Source organism: Rhinopithecus roxellana, chromosome 14 (genome assembly GCF_007565055.1).
Source record: "Rhinopithecus roxellana isolate Shanxi Qingling chromosome 14, ASM756505v1, whole genome shotgun sequence".
In the NCBI taxonomy this organism is placed as follows: domain Eukaryota; kingdom Metazoa; phylum Chordata; class Mammalia; order Primates; family Cercopithecidae; genus Rhinopithecus; species Rhinopithecus roxellana.
This window is the reverse complement of record NC_044562.1, coordinates 117,525,102-117,542,704: the sequence shown is the minus strand read 5'-3', so window position 1 is coordinate 117,542,704 and position 17,603 is coordinate 117,525,102. Positions and strand designations below refer to the sequence as shown.

At 38.0% G+C, this 17,603-nt stretch overlaps 1 pseudogene across 1 annotated transcript; it reads left to right on the top strand.

The window, feature by feature from the left end:
• The first annotated feature begins 722 nt into the window (after nt 1-722).
• LOC104677485 lies at nt 723-1,710 on the top strand (annotated as a pseudogene). Its single transcript, XR_004053201.1, has one exon. The product of XR_004053201.1 is annotated as a phosducin-like protein 3 pseudogene (transcript).
• The last annotated feature ends 15,893 nt before the right edge of the window (nt 1,711-17,603 follow it).

The following is a 17,603-nucleotide window of genomic DNA, read 5'->3' as shown; positions in this document are numbered from 1 at the left end:
AAGAGATCCTCTTGCCTTGGCCTCCCAAAGCACTATGATTACAGGTATGTGTCACTATGCCCAACCTGTCCTATTATTTTACCCCAAATTTGTTTTTCTTTGATTAAAAAGTATAAAAGCATCTTGCTTTGGCCACTTCTTTAGACTTCACTCTCTTGTGAAGATCCGAATGTACACATGAAATTAATAAAATTATTATACTTTCTTTTGTTAATCTATGTCAATTTGGTTTCTAAATCCAGCTGACAAGCCCATTAAGAGCTAAAAAAGGGGTTGGAGGTGAATCTCTGGCTCCTCTATAGTTGCATTGGGGTTTAGAGTTTAACACATCCAAGCCTAACTTAAGTAATATTGTGCCATTTCATGTACGGTGAAAGACCCCTCAATAGTATACTTCCATATTGTTTTCCTCCCAGCCTTTGTGCTATTTGTATTGTTTTACCTTTTTATATACAGTCATACCTCCTTTTGTTAAGCTTCACAGATATTACATTTTCTTAGAAATTGAAAGTTTGTGGCAAGCCTGTTTTCAGGAAGTCTATTGGCACCGTTTTTTACAACAGCATGTGCTTGCTTCATGTCTGCGTCACATTTTGGCGATTCTTGCGATATTACAAACTTTTTAATTTTTTTTATGGTGATCTCTGATCAGTAATCATTGATGTTACTATTGTAATTGTTCGAGGGCACCACAAGCCATACCCATAGAAGATGCAAACTTGGCACAGCTGGCTTGACCACCTGGAAACAAGATGCAGGACCCCAACGCAGACACTGAGTGGAATGACATCTTACGCAAAAAGGGTATCTTACCCCCCAAGGAAAGTCTGAAAGAACTGGAAGAGGAGTCAGATGAGGAGCAACACATCCTCCAGCAGTCAGTGGTGAAAACATATGAAGATATGACTTTGGAAGAGCTGGAGGATCATGAAGACGAGTTTAATGAGGAGGATGAACGTGCTATTGAAATGTACAGACGGCAGAGACTGGCTGAGTGGAAAGCAACTAAACTGAAGAATAAATTTGGAGAAGTTTTAGAGATCTCAGGGAAGGATTATGTTCAAGAAGTTACCAAAGCTGGCGAGGGCCTGTGGGTCGTCTTGCACCTTTACAAGCAAGGAATTCCCCTCTGTGCCCTGATAAATCAGCACCTCAGTGGACTTGCCAGGAAGTTTCCTGATGTCAAATTTATCAAAGCCATTTCAACAACCTGCATACCCAATTATCCTGATAGGAACCTGCCCACGATATTCGTTTACCTGGAAGGAGATATCAAGACTCAGTTGATTGGTCCTCTGGTGTTGGGCGGCATGAACCTGACAAGAGATGAATTGGAATGGAAACTGTCTGAATCTGGAGCAATTATGACGGACCTGGAGGAAAACCCCAAGAAGCCGATTGAAGACGTGTTGCTGTCCTCAGTGCGGCGCTCTGTCCCCCTGAGGAGGGGCAGCAGTTCTGAGGGTGACTGAGGCTACAGCTGCTCTCACATGCCGAACTTTCTTATGACACATTGTCTGGATTTTTTAAAAAAGGAAAAAGCAAGAATGATGAATCCTTCTGTTTTTTAGTTTTGTATAAATTATGTTTGAAATCTTTACATTTTAGAAATAATCATTGCTGGAAATTCTGTTAAATATTTTGGAACTCTTTTTTTTAATTATAGTATTTCCTCTAAAAAAAATTAAAACCAGCCATTTGTATGGCAAATGTCTGTTTTCCTCATTTATATTTTAAGCCATAAAACCTAGTCACTATTTTTTGACATATAACCATAAAAAAATATAGTTTTAAATGTGAATAAATTATGCAGTGGAAAATTGCAAACTAAGCCTTATAGATACATTGTTTATTTTATAAAGAGAGCAATGAGATTATTAACTCAAAATACAGGAATGGTCTGTAGGACAAAAGAATCTTAGTATTTATTGAAGAAACAGACAATTTTTGTGAAATATTCCCGTATCGAAGCAATAACTGAAGGTTCCAGTTTACTGCCATATTTGGTTAAATGTGTTCTCTTGCTAAAATAGTTCATCTCAGACTGTTAACTAATTTTTTTTTTTGAGGTAGGGCTTTGCTGTGTTGCTGAGGCCGGGGTGCAGTGGCACAATCTCAGCTCACTGCAACCTCCGCCTCCTGGGTTCAAGCAATTTTCCTGCCTCAGCCTCCTGAGGAGCTGGGATTACAGACGTGCACCACCATGCCCGGCTGATTTTGTACTTTTAGTAGAGTTTCATCATGTTGGCCGGGCTGGTCTCAAACTCCTAACCCCAAACTCGGCTTCCCAAAGTGTTGGGATTACAGGTGTGAACCACCGTGCCTGCCCTGTTAACTAATTATGATTACTCTAAGAGGACATTGAATTAATTTTTGGAAATATATAAGCATACACATAAATAAACGATCTCAATCAATAAACTCATTTTGTGGCTCATTAAAAAAAAAAAAAAAAAAAAAAAGAAGATGCAAACTTAATCAATAAGTGTGTGAGGCCGGGCACGGTGGCTCATGCCTGTAATCCCAGCACTTTGGGAGGCCGAGGCAGGTGGATCATGAGGTCAGGAGTTCAAGACCAGCCTGGCCAAGATGGTGAAACCCCGTCTCTACTAAAAATACAAAAAATTAGCCGGGTGTGGTGGTGGGTGCCTGTAATCCCAGCTACTCCGGAGGCTGAGGCAGAGAATTGCTTAAATCTTGGATGAACAGAGGTTGCAGTGAGCTGAGATCACGCCACTGCACTCCAGCCTAGGTGACAGAGCAAGACTCCATCTCAATAAATAAATAAATAAATAAATAAATAAATAAATAAATAAATAGAGAGAGAGAGAGAGAGAGAGAGAGAGAGAGTGTGTGTGTGTTCTGACTTCTCCACCCACCAGCCATTCTCATCTTTCTCCCATTCCTTGGGCCTCCTTATTCCCTGAGATAGAAAAATATTGAAGTTAGACCTGTTAATAACCTTTCAACGGCCTCTAAGTGTTCAAGTAAAGGGAATAGTCACCTTCTCTCACTTTGAATCTACAGCAATATTAATGTCATTTTCCTGCTGGCTAATACAACATCCATTCTTTAGCCTATGGGTCAAGGAGTAATTTTAACTTTTGTCTTATTATTTAAGATATACATTTTGTAAGGCTATAGCTGCCATGGATAGGGACAAGGCCAACCATTAAAATTTTCTCCATATCAGCAATATGGAGATCCCCCAATGGATCTGGATAAAGTCAATTGAAAACCTTCTGGATAGGAGTCCTCATTCTAGATGACATTAAGAACATTTGTGATTAGTGGAAGGAGGTCAAATATCAACATTCACAAGAGTTTGGAAAAAGTTTATTTCAACTTTCATGGATGACTTTGAGAAGTTTAAGACTTCACTAGAAGTAACTGCAGATGTGGTAGAAGAGCAAGAGAACTAGAATTTGAAGTAGAGCCTGAAGATGGAATTGAATTACTGCAATCTCATGATAAAACTTCAACTAATGAGGAGTTTCTTATTTGTGAGGAAAGAAAGTGGTGTCTTCAGATGGAATCTGTTCCTGGTGAAGTTGCTGAGAACATTGTTGAAATGGCAACAAAGGATTTAGAATATTACCAATATTTTGTTGATAAAGCAGTGGCAGAGTTTGACTCCAATTTTGAAAAATTATATTGTGGGAAAAATGCTATCAAACAGCATTGCATGCTAAATAGAAATCCTTTGTAAAAGGAATAGTCAACAGATGTGGCAAACTTCATTGTTATCTTATTTTAAGAAATTGCCACAACCACCTCAATCTTCAGCAACCACCGCCCTGATCAGTCTGCAGCCATCAACATCGAGGCAAGATCCTCCATCAATAAGATTATGGCTCACTGAAGGTTCAGATGATCATTAACGTTTTTTAACAATAATTTTTTTTTTGAGACAGGATTTCACTCTGTCACCCAGGCTGGAGTGCAGTGGAGTGATCATGGCTCACTGCAGCCTCAACCTTCTGGGTTCAAGCAATCCTTCTGCCTCAGCCCCCCAAGTAACTAGGACTACAGGTACCTGCCACCATACCTAATTTTTTACTTTTATAGATATGGGATCCTACTATGTTTTCCAGGCTGGTTTCAAACTCTTGGCCTGAAGCAATGCTCCCACCTTGGCCTCCCAAAGTGTTGGAATTACAGGTGTAAGCCACTGTACCTGGCCAACAAATTTTAAAATTAAAGCATATTCATAGTTTTTCAGACATAATGCTATTGCACACTTAGTAGACTATAGTATATTATAAACAACTTTTACATGCACTGGGTGATATGGTTTGGCTCTGTGTTCCCACCCAAATCTCATCTTGAATTGTAGCTCCCATAATTCCCATGTGTTGTGGGAAGGACTTGGTGGGAGGTAATTGAATCATGAGACCGAGTCTTTCCCATGCTGTTCTTGGGACAGTGAATGAGTCTCATGAGATCCCATGGTTTTATAAAGGGGAGTTCCCCTACACAAGCTTTCTTTTGCCTGCCACAATCTAAGATGTCCTTTTGCTCTTCATTCGTCTTCTGCCATAATTATGAGGCCTCCCCAGCCATGTAGATCCGTGAGTCCACTACCCTTGTTTTCTTTATAAATTACCCAGTCTCAGGTATGTCTTTATTAGCAGCATGAGAACAGACTAATACACTGGGAAACCAAAAAATCTGTGTGACAGTTTATTGTGATATTCACTTTTTGCAGTGGTTTGGAACTGAACCTGCAATGTCTCTGAAATATGTTTGTATATAAACCCTATTACATTATTAATTTTTCTGTCAACCTAAATAATGAAAGGGGTCAGAATTTAATTTAAAGAGGGTTTATTCAAGTGCAGAATTTGAGGACAAGTCACCTGGGAAGCACAGATTCCAAAGAAGTCAGCGTTCTGAAATGCTGAAGTTTGGGATCATTTATATAGACAAAACTTAGGGAAGCCTAACAGAACTTCCCTATCTTTCTGTGTAAGGCTGAATGCATAGTAAAGATGATATGATTAGTCAGGGCGGTCTTTTTCTTTGGGGAAAGGCATATTTAACTTCCACACTAAAGATGTAACAGTCATCGAGTCTTGGGTGCCATTTGGTTAGTTAAGTGCGGGACAATAAAGGAGGCAGTTAATCTTGAACACAGATCAGTGATTGGAAGGGGAGAAGTTCTGGTTTCTGGTTTCTCCTAGTCATGTATTTAACAAGAACAATGAAGAAGAGAGTTAATCCATAAACTAAGAAGCAGAAGTTGCAGACATGCTACAAGATTCAGTCTCCAGGGCTTAACTTCTCTCTTGGCATAATAAATTTAGAAGGTCCTGAAGTTGTTTTTTTTTTTGAGACGGAGTCTTGCTCTGTCGCCAGGCTGGAGTGCAGTGGCACGATCCCAGCTCACTGCAACCTCTGACTTCCTGGTTCACTGCAACCTCTGACTCCCTGGTTCAAATGATTCTCCTGCCTCAGCCTCCCGAGTAGCTAGAATTACAGGCATACACTACCACGTCCAGCTAATTTTTGTATTTTTAGTAGAGCTGGGATTTCACCATGTTGGCCAGGATGGTCTCGATCTCCTGACCCTGTGATCCGCCCACCTCGGCCTCCCAGAATGCTGGGATTACAGGCGTGAGCCACCGTGCTCGGACTCTTTTACATTTCTTAAACTTCCAATGATATGTTTAAAACATTAAAAAATTGTCTCTTTTTACCCACATATTTACCGTTGTGCTATTCTTCATTCCTTATTTAGCTCAAGATATGTCTGATATAATTTTCATTTCATGTGAAGGACTTTCTTTAATATTTCTTGCAGTACAGGTCTGCTGGTGCTGAATTCTTCCAGGTTGTGTCATTTTGTTTTTTGTTTTTTGACTGAAAAAGCCTTATTTTGACTAATTTTTAGAACATATTTTCAGTGCATGTACAATTTTACATTGGCAGTTAATTTCTTTTAATTACTTTAAAGGTATTTTATTGACTTTGGTTTTGTACCTTTTTTAAAAAATGAGAAATTTGCTGTCCTTATTTTTTGTTATCTATATTTCTGAGGAAGAAAAATGGCTTCTGTCTTCCCTGCCTAGGTTCTTTGGCTGGGTTATGAATTAAATTGACATAAAACAGATGAAGATGAGATAAACCATTTTAATTATGTACGTACGCATGGAGTCCAACAAAAATGTGAGACTCAAAAAAGGGCCAGATGTTTGAAGCTTATATAGCATCCTGAGCTCCAGAAAGGAATAGAGGCTTGACACTTCCAGTGGAGTGCTGGGATGGAGATGAATTATGACAGCGTAAAGGGAGAAATTGCATGGTAAATAAAGGTTGCCTCATTATGCAGATAAAACTCAGGTGGTAAAAGTTTTCTCTGAACAGCTCTGTCATTGGTACAGATAACTTTACTAATGGAAATGTCCTTTATACATGTAAATTTCCTTAACCAAAGGGGAGTTTGATGCTTTATTTTAGAAAGTTGAGGGGAGAGGTGAAGAACTTTTCCTGTATTGGCTGGTTCTCAGTTTCATTTAACTCAAAGTAATCAACATGCCTCGGTGGCATATTCTGGTCTCCTGGCATATTTTGGGGTGGTGTGGGTTAAGCCCCAGTGGTATGCAATGTTTCTTTTTTTCCTCTGGCTTAAGATTTTCTCTTAATCACCAGTTTTAAGTAATTTAATTATAAACGTGCATTGTTTTACATTTATTATTTTCTAGTGCTTGGTTTCTAATCATCTTATTGTATTGTGGCCTTATAGTTTTCATCAAATTCCAAAAAGTTTTGCATATTAATTATTCAAATTTTTTTTCCCCATCTTTCTCCTGTTTCCATTCTTTTAAGAACTCCCAGGGCATATTATATATATATATATATATATATATATATATATATATATATATTAAGCTGCTTGAATCTGTTCCACAGCTTACTGGTACTTTACTTCTTTTTAGATCTTTTTTCCCCCTCTGTGATTACTTTTTTGTTGGTTTCTATTTCAATGGCTTCAATTTCATTATCTGTTCTCCTGAGATATCAAATCTGCTTTTATTCTTACTCAGTTTTTCATCTCATTGTATTGTTCATTCTTCAATGTTCAGTTTGGGAGCTTTTAATGTCTTCTCTGAGTACCAGCAGTTTCTTTCCTGGAGCTCAGGCTGAGGAGTTAATATTTGTGTATATGCCACAGGATAGGCTCTAGGGAGAGACAAGCAAGACAGTCTTGACAAGTGACAGAGGGCCAGGAACAGGACAGGACATGTTCCCACCAACCAGAGTGAAACACCTCATGATTCTTGGAGCATTAGGTAGAGTACTCAAACATTTGCTACCTCAGTAGCGTGACACAATTATCCATAGATTAAATGCTGCTGTGGTCTTATCTTTAGAAAGCTGAAAAGCAAGACCCAAAAGGATCACACTGTTGCCAAGTGACTTAGCTGCATCCAAGAACAAAACCCAGAGATATTTTTAGGAGGCAGAAATATCTAGTACCTAATTAAAGTAAACTTCAGGCCAGGTGTGGTGGCTCACACCTGTAAACCCAACATTTTGGGAGGCCAAGGCAAGCAGATCGCTTGAGCCCAGGAGTTTGAGACCAGCCTGGGCAACATGGCAAAACCTCCTCTCTACAAAAATTACAAAAATTAGCCAGGCGTGGTGACAGGTGTAGTTGCCTGTAGTCCCAGCTACTTGGGAGGCTAAAGCAGGAGGATTATTTGAGCCCGGCATGCAGCGGTTGCTGTGAGCGGAGATTGCACCATTGCACTCCAGCCTGTGTGACAGAAATGTCTCCTCAATAATAAAAAGAAAAAGAAAGTAAACTTTACAGTATTTGACATCTATTTAAAAATTACTAGGCATGCAAAGAAGCAGGAAAATGCAGCCTATAATAGGACACATAATCAATGGAAGGAGTCCTAGAAATGACACAGATGATACATTTGTAGGAAAAAAAACCCCGTACACTAACAGTATCATCATCTATTTTACATATGTTAAGAATTAAGCCTATAAAAAATATTATAGCTCCTATAACAGTTACATCAGCAAAAAGATCTTTCTGAAAATTAAAAATTACCAAACTATATTTGCAACCTTGTATTTGTCAAGAGCAATTGACACTGCTTTCAATTACATTGATTTAAAATGAAGTTGATATCTTAATAAATGAATTTGCCAAAGAGCAAGCCAAAATATGTTTTTTTCCCCCTTCTTTTATTTCTGGTTCAGGGGTTACATGTACAGGTTTGTTACATGGGTAAATTGCATGTCACTTAGACTTGGTGTATGAATTAGCCTGTCACCAAGGTAGTGAGCATAGTACCCGATAGGTAGCCTTTCATCCCATGGCCCTTTCCCATCCTCCTCCCTCAAGCAGTCCCAAGTGTCTATTCTTCCCATCTTTGTGTCCATGTGTATTCAGTGTTTAGCTCCCACTTATAAGTGAGAACATGCAGTATTTAGTTTTCTGTGCTGCCTTAGTTTGCTTAGGATAATGGCCTCCAGCTTCATCCATGTTGCTGCAAAGGACATGATTTCATTCTTTTTATTAACTATGTAGTATTCCATGGTGTATATGCACCACATTTTCTTTATCCAGTGCACCACTGATGGACATCTTGGTTGATTTCACATCTTTGCTATTGTGAATAGGGCTGTGATGAACTTACGAGTGCATGTGTCTTTTTGGTAGAATGATTTATTTTCCTTTGAGTATGTACTCAGTGGGATTGCTGGGTTGAATGGTAGTTCTGTTTTACACTCTTTGAGAAATCTCCACACTGCTTTCCACAGTGGCTGAACAAACTAACCTTTCTGCCAGCAGTGTATGAGTTCCCCCTTTTCTCTGCAACCTCACCAGCATTTGTTGTTGTTTGACTTTTTTTTTTTGAGACAGAATCTTGCTCTATCGCCCAGGCTGGAGTGCAGTGGTGTGATCTCAGCTCACTGCAACCTCCACCTCCCAGGTTCATGCCATTCTTCTGCCTCAGCCTCCTGAGTAGCTGGGACTACAGGCGCCCGCCACCATGCCCTGCTAAGTTTTTTGTATTTTTGGTAGAGATGGCGTTTCACCGTGTTAGCCAGGATGATCTCGATTTCCTGACCTCGTGATCCACCTGCCTCGGCCTCCCAAGGTGCTGGGATTAGAGGCATGAGCCACCACACCCGTCCTGACTTTTTAATAATGGCCATTCTGCCTGGTGTTAGATGGTGTCTCGTGGTTTTGATTTGCATTTTTTTAGTGATTAGTGATGATGAGCACGTTTTCGTATATTTGTTGGCTGTATGCATGTCTTCTTTTGATAAGTGTTTGTTCATGTCCTTTGCCCATTTTTTATGGGGTTGTTTTTTGCTTGCTGATTTGTTTAAGTTCCTTATAGAGTCTGGATATTACCTTTGTCAGAGGCATAGTTTGGGAATATTTTCTCCCATTCTGTACATTGTCTGTTTAATCTGTTGATAGTTTCTTTTGCTGTACAGAAGCTTTTTAGTTTAATTGTTTCTACTTGCCAATTTTTGGTTTTGTTGCCGTTGCTTTTGGGGACTTAGTAATAAATTCTTTGCCAAAGCCAATATCAGGAATGCTATTTCCTAGGTTTTCTTCTAGAGATTTTATATTATGTTTTAGGTCTTACATTTAAGTCTTTAATCCACCTTGAGTTAATTTTTGTATATGGTAAAGGAAAGGGATCCAGTTTTAAGGGGTCCAGCGTGGTTGTGGGTGTGTGGCTTTATTTCTGGTTCTCTATCCTGTTTAGTTGACCTATGTGTCTGTTTATGTAATAGTACCATGATGCTTTGGTTACTATAGCCTTGTAGTATAGTTTGTAGTTGGGAAGTGTGATGCCTTCAGCTTTATTCTGTTTGCTTAGAATTGTTTTGGTGATTCAGGCTCTTTTTTAGTTTCATATGAATTTTAAATAGTTTTATTTTTCAATTCTGTGAAAAATGATGTTGGTAGTTTGATAGGAATAGCAGTAAATCTGTACATTGCTTTGGGCAGTATGGCCATTTTAACAATATTGAGTCTTCCTACTTATGATCATGGAATGTTTTTTTACTTGTGTTGTCTGATTTCTTTCAGCAGTGTTTTGTAATTCTCATTGTAGAAATCTTTTATCTCCTTAGGTAAGCTATATTCCTAGGTGGTTTATTATTTTTGTGGCTATTGTGAATAAGATGGCATTTTTGATTTGGCTCTGAACTTAGATGTTATTGGTGTATAGAAATGCTACTATTTATTGTATATGGATTTTGTGTCCTGAACCTTTACTGAAGTTGTTTATCAGTTCTAGAAGCCTTCTGGCAGAGTCTTTGGGGGCATTCTAGGTATAGAATCATATTGTCTGTGAAGAGAGATAGTTTGACTTCCCCTCTTCCTATTTGGATGCCTTTTGTTTCTTTTTCTTGCCTGACTGCTCTGGCTAGGATTTCCAGTACTATGGTTGAATAGCAGTGGTGAGAGTGGGCATCTTTGTCTTGTCCAGTTCTCAAGGGGAATGCTTCCTGCTTTTGCCTATTCGGTATGATGTTGGCTGTGGGTTTGTCATAAATGGCTCTTATTATTTTGAGGTATAGATTTTTTATGCCTCATTTGTTGAGGGTTTTTATCATGAAGGGATGTTGGATTTTATCGAAGGCCTTTGCTGTGTCTATTGAGATGCTCATGTGATTTTTGTTGTTAATTCTGTTTATGTGGTGAATCATATTTATTGATACACATACATGGAACCAACCTTTCATCCCAGGAATAAAGCCTACTTGATTGTGGTGAACTCGCTTTTTGATATCCTGCTGGAAATGATTTGCTAGTATTTTGTTGCAGAAAAATTTTATCAATCAAGACATTACTTAATAGGTTGTTATTTATATTGCTTCATATAAAAAATGGACACCAAAAATATTTTTGGGAATGTATGAGTTGTTACTCATTTATCACTTTTAACTCTACTATGTTTTATTAGTAATATAGTACTTTAAGCAAAAGCTTTATATTTCCCTAACAGTAAGCAGCCTTTCCCTCTCCTGTTTCCTGAATGTGGGATCCCACATAGTCATTTTATACTGGGATGTACAAATTACACAGAAGGCCCTGCCAAGAAGGAAAAGCAACTCTAAAGCTATTTCAGGCTGTTTCAAAGATTCTCCTATAGTAAAAGACCACCACTAAATCACAAAAGATTCTTGTCCCATTCATTTTTCTCAAGCTCTTGGGGTCATCAGTTTAATTGTGAATGCAGATGGTTAATGAGCCAGCTGTGCCAAGGGCTGCAAATATCCATTGTAAAGATCCTTTTCAGTCTCGAGTAAAATGGTAGGAAAATGCAATCCTTAAAGAGTTGAACAGGTAACATAACCATGTAAGACAATATAGAGAGGTAGGAACTCTGGCAACCTGGAGGAACTTATTATGATCAAAGGCATATGAACTTAAAATACAACAGCACAATACAACAGAACCAGGGCAAATTTAAAACTTCTGCAAGCCCTACTCAGCCTGTTTACTGGCAGTTGCAACTCGCGTAAAGAGCTAACTATGAAGGGATGACTCTTAGGTAGAAAAAGATTTAAAATTGTCCCTGGACTGATTCCATAAACTATCACTGTTGTGAGAATCTCTATAAATCTATTAGTATCCATCTTTCAATAAAGAGCTAGTGCAATGAATGGCATATGGCAGGTGCTCAATGGTGCGTTTGTATATTATCGTCATCATTGCTGTTCCTGTTTACAACCAGTTTAGTAGTGGTGGTGACAGAAGTCACAGCAGATGAATACTATGACTTGCAAATTGGGGTTGTGGAGTAAGAAGAGTAAGTATGGGGGCTAGAGGCCCCGCCTTTCTTTTGGAGACAAAGTCTTGCTCTGTTTCCTAGGCTGGAGTGTAGTGGTGTGATCTTGGCTCACTGCCAACCTCCGCTTCCCACATTCAAGCAATTCTCATGTCTCAGCCTCTGGGGGAGCTGGGACTACAGGCACGTGCCACCACACCTGGCTCATTTTTTGCATTTTAGTAGAGGCAGGGTTTCACCATGTTGCTGAGGCTGATCTACAACTCCTGAGCTCAGGGAATCCCCCGACCTCAGCCTCCCAAAGTGCTAGGATTATAGGCATAAGCCACCGTGCCCGGCCTCCTTTGAAGCTGGTAAGGTGATCTTGGAGAAGGGAGAATGCTCTGGAATTGCTAAGTGAGTGCACCTAGAGGACCGGGTATTTGTGAAAGTTGTGTCCTCATTGTCCTATCACTCAGCCTTCACTGAGTAAGAGTCTGCCATTGACTTTGGGTGCTTCTAACAATTGATTCTGCCATGAAAACTGGAGATCATTTTACTCCATTTCTAATTATCACTTGGAGGGACACCCATCCATGTCATAAAACTTTAGGTGAACTCCCCTCCCCTAATTATCCTCTGCGGATACATTCCTCAAGGCTCTAGGATGCGCACAAACCCAAGTCTAGTGCTAAGTAGAGGGCCTGGATACTTGGCAGGGTAATGATGGGGAAGCCATTATATGTGTGTCAAGAGGATGTGAGGGGGAAGAACAGAGCAGTGCAAGATGCTTGAAGTGAGGTGATGGTTGAGATACCCTATCATATATTAGGATATGCATCTGCTTTTGTTGAAACTAAATTTAATGATGACTTTTCTAATTCACCTCCAGAGTAGCGTTCTCTAAAAGTTTCTTGTTCAAACATCTGTCAAAAAAAACTTTTGAACAGGTGTCCTCATAAACATATTTATTACCCTATGTTATTTAGAGACACTAATTATTAAAATAAGATGTAAATTTAAAAGCACTTCAAATAAGTTTTAAAAGAATAAGCTATAAATAAATGTATGCAGAAGCCCTAGTATTTGTGTACCACCTGAGAAGTGCACACTTCACTTTGGAGACAACAGCCCTAGAGGAAGGGCTCAAGAGAAGTGAGCCTTCCATTTTACCGTGAATCCAGGAAGAAGCCTTTCAAACTCCCCAGTAGGCCTCACAGCCGAGGTCTCCACTTACCATGCAGGATAGAGATTATGATACCGTTGAAATGCAAGCAGACAATCCAAGAGCATTTCTAGGGAGCTCTAAATTATGAAACAAATCATATTCAAGTTTGTTTCCAGATATCTCAATCACCTTTGAAGGAAAGACTTTGTTCATGGAATGTTCACTAAAATCTTCATCAAAAATTTATATTGACTTTCAGGTTCATCTTGGAGAAAGAACTTGTTGGTGACAGTGAACTATTAGGATTTTTATTATATGAAAGCCATTACAACAAGGGAAATAATAAAAAGGAATATTAAAACACCAATAGGCACACTACTGTATCTTACATTCTGTTTTTCTTTTGTATATGTTTTCATCCAATTTTCATTTATGTACATGTTTGTTGCGTGATTTCAATAAGAGTATAAATGTTACCTTGTTTTCTGATCCTTTTTTTAACAAAAAAATTTATGAGATGATAAAGGCATATTCCAGTAGTAACATGGAAATGTTTAGTGGCTGCATTATATCCTATCAAATATTAGTATTCAGTTTAGCTTTTCACCAATTTTACATACCGTTCGCAAATTCTTCTATAATGTATAATGTTGCAAAGAACACTTTATGCATTTAACAGGTATAAATTTAATTACCTTAGAATAATAACCAATAATGATAGCTATCACATATTGAGTATTTACTATGAAGTATGCGCAGTTCTATGGAGTGGAATTCCAGGGCAAAAAATATATGAACATTATTATTTTTAATAACTGTTGTTAAACTTCTAGAGGCAGAGTAAATCGACTCTACAGCTGGGAAGTAATGGGACAGTTTACCACTTTCTCCACTACTTTGATAGCTTTGAGAATTATTAATGTATCAGGTAAAATATTTTATAACTTTAATGGTTGATTCCAGAATTCCTCTTAAGGAGGTTATAGACTTTTTAAGGAAAATACCTTGACCAGCCAATTTGGGGTGAAGAAAGACATTCTGAATACACAGATTGGCAAAAGCCAAGTTGAAAAGCTACTGTGAATTCGAAATGTAGAAGAACTTGGTAGTGAAGCACAAGAAGAAAGAGAAAAGGGAGTGAGGAGAGAGTTGAACATAACATGGTAGAAGACTGAAATTCTAGTTCTGCAAATGGCCGAGTGACTTTCATAGCAGAAATATCTCAACTTGCATTTTCAGGTTGTTTGTGTTGTGGCCGTGCAAATTCCCTGACATCCCACATTTGCAGTCAAATCTTTTTCATATATAGATATCCAGGGGACTGATTGCTTTGCGGGAAATTAAGTCAAACAGTTCCACATCTAGGTCAATGTAGTGTGAAATTAAACAGGATGCATGAAAAGGATGGTGAGATGTTCCCTAAACAAATTCAAAAATGTTAGGAGCTTAAACCAGAGGTGACAACCAGGAGAAGGTAAATTTCTAGGAAATTCTCCGAAGATTTTAAGTATATTTTCCTTCTAAATAATATATTTGTTTTCTCCTACATCTTATAGCAACTAGTAAAGATATACAGTGAGTACCTAATAAGTGCTTCTTTATTGAGTTACTCAATATTGACAGAAATTTGTTAGCACAAATTATGAATCAGTCAAGTCACATAATTGACAAAGCATCCTTTTATTATTTATTAACAAACAAAACCACTAACACTTGAGGGGTAGTCTCTAGGCAATCAGGAAGAGCAGATGGAGTCATTTAACTCTTTTAGATTGCTGGATTGCTGACAGGTGCATGTGGAGTTAGAGCAGTCACCTCCATCTGGCACAGACATGGGTGGTTACTGAGATATTTAGCATGGTAAGACAATGTTAAACAGATACTACTGCAAAGATACAGAATTTTCAATGGCAAAAGTAGATTTTGCCCACTCATGGACTTTACTTAAAGGGCAAACATGGATTGGCAATTAATAAAAATAATGAGACTATTTTAAGGTAATGACCAGTGTTAAAACATTAGTCAGGGATATAAAGTCTGCATTTAGTAGCAGCAAAATGAACCTACTTTTTTGTATTCATTTGGTGCCCTAAGTGCTATGCAGTATTTCAAGAGACAATCTGAGGGCACTGCGAATGCAGTGACACAGAAAATGCTTTCATATTCCCGGAATTAATTCCTCAGGCTTTACAGTCTCTAATTCTTTCCTGTAAGTTTGACAGAAAATTCCCATAGCAAGTTTAATCACCTTTACCTTTCTAAATAGTGAGCTGCCTCCATTTTATTTGCTATACCCTCTTTAACTATTACAATTATGTAAAACATGGAAATAATGTCTTATAAAAATGAGAAACATTACTGATCTCTTTCATCATGCAGAGCAATTTGTATCCCTGAATGTATTCAGGAAACGTCATTTAAAGAGACCCCCCATGGTTTTGAATTGCACAAATGTGTATGTTGAAAGGCCACATGTTCTGATGTGGTATTAAGAAGAATGACATTTATTAATCTTTACTGCCAGAGCTGTGGAATAGATGACTTAGGCAAGTGCAAGTTTTTAAGCACCAAAAGATTTCTTTTTATATATTCAAAACATTTGTTTTAAAAGTGGGTCTATAGAGGTTGTCTAAAAAAGTGGTTGTGTCCTGTTTGAGATATTGGAATTGAAGGTATTCCGTTGAATAAAGCATCACACACAGCAAATGATACTCCCATTTACACAATTTTTAGACAAAGTGGGAATGCAGTACTTAAAATGAACCAGTGAATTTTATACTTTAGGGATTTTTTTTTTTTTTAGTAGGAACTCTCCTAGTTCCAAGAGTTCTTTGTTAAGAGCAAAAATGAAATCTGTATGTTTTCAGAAGTGTTAGTATGTCTAGTCAAAATTTAGCAGTTGGGTTATATAAAGAGTATTTTCTGGCCAGCTGCAGTGGCCCATCCTTGTAATCCCAGCACTTTGGGAAGCTGATGCGGGTGGATCATTTGAGGCCAGGAGTTTGAGACCAGCCTGGCCAACATAGTGAAACCCTGTCTCTACTAAAAATACAAAAAAAATATTTTGCTGGAAGCTACTCAAGTGGCTGAGACATGAGAATTGCTTGAACCCAGGAGATGGAGGTTGCAGTGAGCTGAGATCACTCTGCTGCACTCCAACCTGGGCAACAGAGTGAGATTCTGTCTCAAACAAACAAACAAACAAACAAACACATGTATTTTCTTTGAAGGAATACCCAAATACATATTTGAAAAGGGTATGCACAGAAAAGAGTAGTTTCTTTGGTAGGGTAAAATGTTTATCTTCTCTGAGTGAGAAGAATACAAGTAAACTAGGAGACTGAATTTTAGGGCAACGTAAAATTCTGGTCTGACTTTGCTTTGTCATCTTGGGCTAGATACTTACCTCTCTGGGAGTAATTTTCTCATCAGAGATGGGTGAGCCAGAGTGGGCCTAAATAAGCAACAGGATGATTTCTATACTTTCATTATGCTTTTCCATTTTTCCTGGATCTCATTGTTTCTTTTGTGGAGTCATCTGTCAATTTGTTAGTCTTCTTGCTTCTTTGAATAAAACTTTGTCTTCTTTCTCCTTGTCTGCTTATAATTTTTTTTTTTGCCTTCAATTTCCAGGAATTTTACCATAATGTGCTAAGGTGTTCTTTCATTTATATTCATCCTATTTGAGGTTTGTAACATATCCAAAATCTGTGTCTTGGTTTCTTTTATCAGTTTTGGAAAACCATTTTCTTAAATGTTTCATTTGCTCCATTTTCTCTCTCCTTTCCTTTTGGGGCTTCAACTGTACATATGTATATCATATGTCTCTTATGCTTATTTATGCATTTTCTATCTGTTTCTCTATGCATCAGTCTGTATATTTTTACAAACTTGTAGTCCATGAATCTTCTCATCAGCTGTATTTAATTTGCTATTAGACCCATCAGTTGTGTTCTTGATTTTGCTTATATATTTTTAGTTCTAAAATTCATATTTTTTATAATTTCTATTTCCCTGCTGAAATTCTTCAATTTGCCATCTAACTTCTTGAGGGTATTAATCACAATTTTAAAAAATTCATGTCTAATTACTCTAATGAGGTTTTGGTAGATCTATTACTCTCATATATTATTCTCTTGATTTTTGGTCAAGTATTCTTGTATCCTGGTAATTTTGGACTTAATGCTACATGTCATATATGAGAAATGGGATTCTGAATGATTTTAATCTTTTTTCAAAAAGGACTGGCTTGTGTTTTGATTTAGACAGTTAGCATAGTGGAATGTCACCTTAATCTAGCCAGGAATTGAGATGATTCAAAGTTAGATTTTGGTATTTTTGATGGCTGATCTGACATTGTTTCTGATTCATCATATTTATAAGGATTCCCAATTGTCTTTCAGGAGTCTTAGCTGAACGTCTTGGTTATTTATCAAGATTCCTTTTCCTCGGTGTCTTAGTCTATTTTATGGTGATATAAAAGAGTACCACAGACTGAATAATTTATAAAGAACAGAAATGTATTCTCTCACAGGTCTGGGGTCTGGGAAGTCCAAAACCTAAGTGCTCACAGGTTGGGGCCTAGTCTATCTGCTTCTAAGATGGCATCTTGAATGCTGAGTTCTTGAGATGAGAAACATTGTGTCCTCACATGGCAGAAAAACAGGAGTAGGAGA